The sequence below is a fragment of the Elephantulus edwardii genome, unplaced genomic scaffold (genome assembly GCF_000299155.1).
Source record: "Elephantulus edwardii isolate Elephantulus edwardi_28Jun2011 unplaced genomic scaffold, EleEdw1.0 scaffold00302, whole genome shotgun sequence".
Lineage (NCBI taxonomy): Eukaryota > Metazoa > Chordata > Mammalia > Macroscelidea > Macroscelididae > Elephantulus > Elephantulus edwardii.
The window spans coordinates 2,602,900-2,609,044 of NW_006400052.1; the positions used below are offsets into that span (position 1 = coordinate 2,602,900).

General features: G+C 45.0%; 1 pseudogene; it reads right to left on the reverse strand.

Moving 5' to 3' along the window:
• Window positions 1-1,723: 1,723 nt before the first annotated feature.
• On the reverse strand, window positions 1,724-3,973 carry LOC102858867 (annotated as a pseudogene).
• Between the last annotated feature and the right edge of the window lie 2,172 nt (window positions 3,974-6,145).

The window sequence follows — 6,145 nt, forward strand, 5'->3', positions numbered from 1 at the left end:
TGAACTTCCTTTATCACCACAGGCTCTTGATCGTACATCATACTTTGTTTCATGAAATTCTTCTATGTCAGCCAATTCTTTCTGGTACAGTGACTGTATACGCCTTCCATCTTCTTTTAATGCTTCCTGGATCATTTAATATTCTGCCCAAAGCATCCTTAAATATTGCAACCCAAGACTTGACTAACAGCACCTGTCTGTGCCAAGGAATCTCTGGGGGCCTAGACGATAGAGAGTTGTGCTGCTAACCCATAAGTCACACCTCTCTGACAGTTCAAATTCACTAGTAGCTCCATAGGGTAAAGAGTTCCAGCCTTGGAAATCTGATAAAGGGTTGGCTTTGAGTTGATTCTGACTGGATGGCAATGAGTATGAGAAAAGTGTGCCAAGCATGCTCAAGGTGCCAGGCGCATGGGGAAGAATAGGTGTGATGATGTCTTTAGAGAGCTCTTTACTATGTACACAGATTTAAATGTATCACTTTACAGAGGCACAAAGAAAAGTGTAAGGAAATTGTACGATTTCCTCAATATAATACAGTCATTCCGTTAGCCTCAAAGCCACAGAACTGAAGACACAAGACATTTTTTTTAATAGCAAAAACCCCTTTCTTTTTTGTTGTTCAAAACTATTTACTTTTTAATTGTCGTTTGAGTAAAATGACGAAGAAAATTAATTTTTCACTCAGCTGGTCATGGCCATTTTGCTCTGTAGTACTAGTTTCTGTTTTGTGTCTATATTGAGTTAGAGCTGACTCATAGCTGACGTCTAGCGCGTTTTCAGAGGCAGTAAATCACACCGAAGGAGACTGCCCATCTTCCTCTTACAGAGCAGCTGGTGGATTCCAAAGCCTTTGGGTTGGCAGTGGCACTCCTTACCCACTAGGCTACCAGAGCCCCGTTAATTTGTAAATTTCCCCCTTCCTCCCTGTAGTTCTAATTTCCATTAATCCCTCTACATTTCCCTGTCTTTCCTGACTCTGTGCTGATTATCCCCTTCTTGTGCATTGCCTTCCCCTTTACCCATCTTAATATGTGTTTCTTTTCCTTTTACTGATCTGCCCTTCCCTCCCCTTTCCTGGTAGCCAAGGGTAATTCTGTGTGTCAACCTTTCCTTAGCTTTTTATGATTGTGATCTACAATATTTGTCCTTTTGTGACTGACTTATTTCACTCAGCTTAATGTCCTCTAGGCTCACCTATCTTAGCATGCATTTTTTAATTGTTTATTTAGTAAAACATAAATTTCTTGATTTCCTAGATGATTTCTTTTTTTTTTTTAATTATGTGGCTGCCTTACTGGTATTTGTAGATGTAATAAGCTCTCTTTTTCTCTCCCCACCTCTCCTAGACAAACAGCTATATTTGAGATGAGAAACACCAGTACTTCCTCCCATTGGGGCCCTGGCAACATTGTCCGAGGTAAATTAGTGACGTGGGTTCTTAGGCGTCACTGGAGAAAGGACAGTGTGTGAAGCTCTTTCTCATGGGAAAGGATATTCAGAAAAAACCAAAGAAACAAAGAAATAATTTTTTTGCACTTCTCAGAAAGCTTCTTTTTGTGCTTCTTGGGAGAAGTGGTCCAGAGCTGTGTGGGGACAGACTCATTGGCAAGTGTTACTTGGAGTGGGGTACACTTTGACTCCTAAACATGGTGGCTTGGGGCACTCACCTAGAGCCTCCCCCGCTGGCCTCTGGAGAGGAGGCAGTGGGAGACCCCAAGAGTTACAACTTCCCCTCCTTGACTAGTCTGTCATTGAGATGGCAGAGTTGGGCCAGGAAGCCGTCACTGGGGCCAACCTCACGGTTCTATCTCAGGATGCTCAGAGCCTCAGTCTTCTGACGCAGCATGAGGTTACCTGATGACTAGAGTCAGAGAGCGGCTGTAACCTTCATGGCAGTGGACAAGCACCTGGCCGTCCTTTTGAGCTAGGGCCTGGTCAATGAAATCTGCAGCCTTTTCAAAGAAGGCGCTGAGGTTGAACTCCTAGGTGTCGTTGGCCTTGATGCCCAGGTAGGTGATGCCAGAGTCCTTGTAGAAGCTGGTGTTGACGTGCAGGAAGGACCTGCCTTCAGCAGCATTCAGGACATGGGTAATGCCAAGTTTCTGCAACTCAGGGATGTCTTGAGCCACCCATGCGTTGCCCACGTAGATCCTCGGGGTGACCTCATTACAGGGCTGGCTCGGGAGGCTGTAGCAGCCACTGCCGTCTGAGAGCAAATCCTTGAGGTCTTGCACTGAGAGCTCACATGGGTTGCCATGGTGGCGGCCGAGCTTAAAACAGAAATAATTTCTTTTAAAAAGATCAGCACAATGCTAGTTCCTATGAGGTAGAAGTTAAAGATGTTACAAATGTCCAACCTTTTCAAACTGCCACACGGTTCTAATATCTCTAATATCACTTCCCTCAGTACCCTGCCTCTTGTTTAGTAATTTGCTGTAACATATCACAGCCCGTGGTTCACTGGGAGCACAGCAGGGTACAACTTGAGAATGCAGTTCCTTGATCAGGAAGCTTTTTGTTGCCCTCCTGAACCCTGATAGGTTTTCTCCAGCAGAAGTAGCTAGAAACTATCAATTTCCTTATCTTTGATTTAGTGGTTGGTGTGAAAATATGAGTAATAGTCATTAACACATCTCCCTGTACGCCTGTCACTGACAACACCACACCAGGATAGATCTTGACATGCTGATCTTGACAGAGATCCATTCCTCTTCACTTTGTCACTCTTGGCATATTAGACTATATGGGTGTTTGACTCAGATGGCCGATACCAGGACAGGCTAGCTCACTACCGCTAAGAATATTGATCATTGTGAGTTCCAGTTCATTTTTGACTACTTCCAATTTTCCTACATTCGTACCTGGCTACTGTTTGCAGTTGTTTCTCCTCATTTTGAGTCTTGCCACACAAGCAAATGAAAAATTCTTCTGTGGGTGAAAACTTTATCTGAGTCATTGAGATAGACTCAACTTTGAGGAAGCAACTCTTCCTAATCCATTTTTTAATGTTTTCCAACTTGAGAGCCTTATCTTCTGGTTCCATAACAGGTAATATATTCCATTGCTATTCGTAGGTTTTCAACATTATTTTGGGAGTAGATGGCTGGTCCTGCCTCTTTGTCCTAGTCTGGAGGCTCTGCTGAAACCTGTCCATCGTGGGTGATCTATCCTGCTGGTATTTGAAACACCTGTGGCGTCATTTGCAGCATCACAGCAACACAAGAACCAGACAGTACAACAAACGGACAGACAAGCAGTGGACAGACAAGCAGTGGTGGTACTTGTCCGTAAAACCCCAGGTCTTTACCATGGAGCCAGTTCCGACTCATGGCGCCTCTCTGCTGGGATTTCTGAGTCTGTGCTATTAACAGGAGCGGACAGCCCCGTCTTTCTCCAGCTTAGTGGCTGGTAGGTTTGAACAGCTGACCTTTCAGTGAGTAGCCTGATATGTAACCCACTCTGCCAAGAACCAATAAATATTTCTTAAAAAAACCTAACTCCAAACTAAAAACTACAGAGAAAGTATAAACAAATGTACACCAAATTTAGGATGATCACACACACAGCGGCAGCAAGCAGTGTGGTGGCTTGGCTTCCTCGATTCTAGGTGGAGGGGCCAGAGTTGGGAGAGCAGTCCCGAGAGCGCTGGCTGCAGGCCGCGGGGAGTTGGCGCTTCTGCCCGAGTCCACCCGCTGCTGCCTGGATGACAGATGCGCGGTCTCCTCTGCAAGCTGTCAGCCTCTGAAAACCCGCCCGAGGCTCAGTTAGGAGGCCCTGCTAAACTGAGAGGCTAAAACAGCCTAGGGATTTATGTCCCACGGAGACTGTCCGCTTTCCTTACCCTCTGGAAGGTCAGGGGGGCGTGGGGGCTTCCGATGTCGGGGAGGGGCACGCGATGGTTTCCGAGGGTTTGAAGGCCCACTGGTGCCTGCAGAAGGCAGGACTCCGATCGATGCATTAGACAGACCATTTTAGGTCTTGTTGAGAAAAAGTGTCACAGTATATGGAACATTTTCTTGAAAAAACGATAACTTTACTGGCTTTGGAGTTCAGGCAGGAGCTTGAATGTCTAAAAATACCATTCATGGTGATTTTTAAGGTCACAGGGGCAGAAATTGGCTGAGAACCAGGTTCTGTTATGAAAATTGCCCTTTGAGTTTTGACATCGCTCTTGCTGCAGACTGCGCTCTCTGAGAGGTTCTGGTGTTGGTGATCCTCAGCCTGGACTTCATCCCTTCTCAGCCCGCGGGGCTCGCTCTGGCGAGAACTGCCAGAATTTGGTACATTTACGGATCTTGGCCACGAGGTGGCAGTGCTACCCCACTAAGGTTTGACAAGCGGTACCCTGACCTGGAGAGCTCGGTCGGTAAGAACATCGCAGTCCCCTTCGCAGCCAACTCATACCTGACCTCCTCATTGGGCCTGTTTTCCTCCCGCGGAGTAGCCAATGAGGAGTCGCCAATGAATTTGAACCACCTTGGGGTTAGCAGCAGAACTCCCTACGAATCTTCCTGGTTATATTGTACTTTACAAATACTGCAAATGGAAATTTTGTGACAACTTTGCATTTAGCACGTTCATTGTAGGCACAGTCTTCCCAACAGCATGGGCTGTCTGTGTCATATTTCTTAAATCCTTGAAATATTAAAAAAAATTCATATCATTGTAAACTTTAACCAGCTCTGGTATTGTATAAGCATATCTTTCATATGTACTGCCAAACCACAAAATTCGTGTGATGTGCTTTATTGTGATATTTGTTTTATTGTGGTAGTCTGGAATAAAACCTACATTACCTCCTAGGTATACCCCTAGCTGACACTTACTTTTTCCCCCCTTTGAAGTGACAGAGTAGAGGTGAGTGTGGACTCATTGCATATTAGAACTGGAGGACACTTTAGAGACATGACATTCAGGCTTTAAAGTGCTTTTGGATCGCTGGAGGGTTTTTGTTCAACTCTGGTGGCCTAGTGGCAAGAAGCTGCTCTGCAATCCCAAAGGCAAACAGTTTGAATCCACGAGCTGCTTTGTGGGAAAAGGATGAACCATCTCCTTCTGTGCGATTAACTGCCTCTGAAAACCTGCGGGAGGGTCAGCTATGGATTGACTTCGACTTGATGGTACACAACAACAAAACAACAACATGTTGTTGTTGTTGTTATGGGCTATTGAACCAGAAACAACTCATGGCCCTCTAGGGTATTCAGAGGCTGTAAAATAGGAGGAGACTGCCCACCTTTCTTCCACGTGAGCAGTTGATGGATTCAAACCATCTGCCTCTGGGTTGTCAGCACAATTCCTTACCATGAGGCCACTAGGTTCCTTTTGTGGAAATATGTTGTTAGGTGCTGTTGAGTCGAGTATGGCTCTCAGTGACCCTGTGAACAACAGGCGGAACCCTGCTGGATCCTGTACCATCCTCATCAACTATATGACACACTGGAGTCCCGTGCTGTATCTGTCCGTCTCACTGCAGGTCTTCCCCTATTTTGCTGACCTTTCACCTTGCCAAGCATGATGTCCCCTTCCAAGGAACAGCTTCTCATAGCAACATGTCCAAAGTATGACAGACAAAACTCTGCCTCCAACAAGCATTCTGGCTGTACTTTTTCTGAGACATATCTGTTTGTTCTTTTGCAGTCTATGTGATGTGATATTCATTACTCTCCTCCAACACCCCAGCTTATACACATTGATTCTCCTATCATCTTTATTCATTGTTCAGCTCTCAGATGTGTGACTGAAATCAGGTGCATTTTATTCTTCAAATCGACGTCATTACTCTTCAATATTTTGGAGAGATTCCTGACAGCAGACTTGCCCAATGCAATATGTCTCTTGATCTCCTGAATGCTGGCATCAAGGATGGTTGCTGATATGAGCAAGATTAAATAATTGACAGCTTCAATCCTTTCTCCATCTATCAGTGTTGTCCATTGGTCTGTTTTGTGGTGAGGATTTTTGTCTTCTTGATGTTGAGATGTTATCAATATTGAAGGCAGCAAGTGTTTCAAATCCTGCTCACTTACAGCAAGCAAGATTGTGTAGGTTTTTGATAAGCCTTCATCTGATCCTGATGCGACATTCTTCTTCATAGAGTCCAGCTTCATGAATTATTTGCTCAGCATACAGATTGACCAGG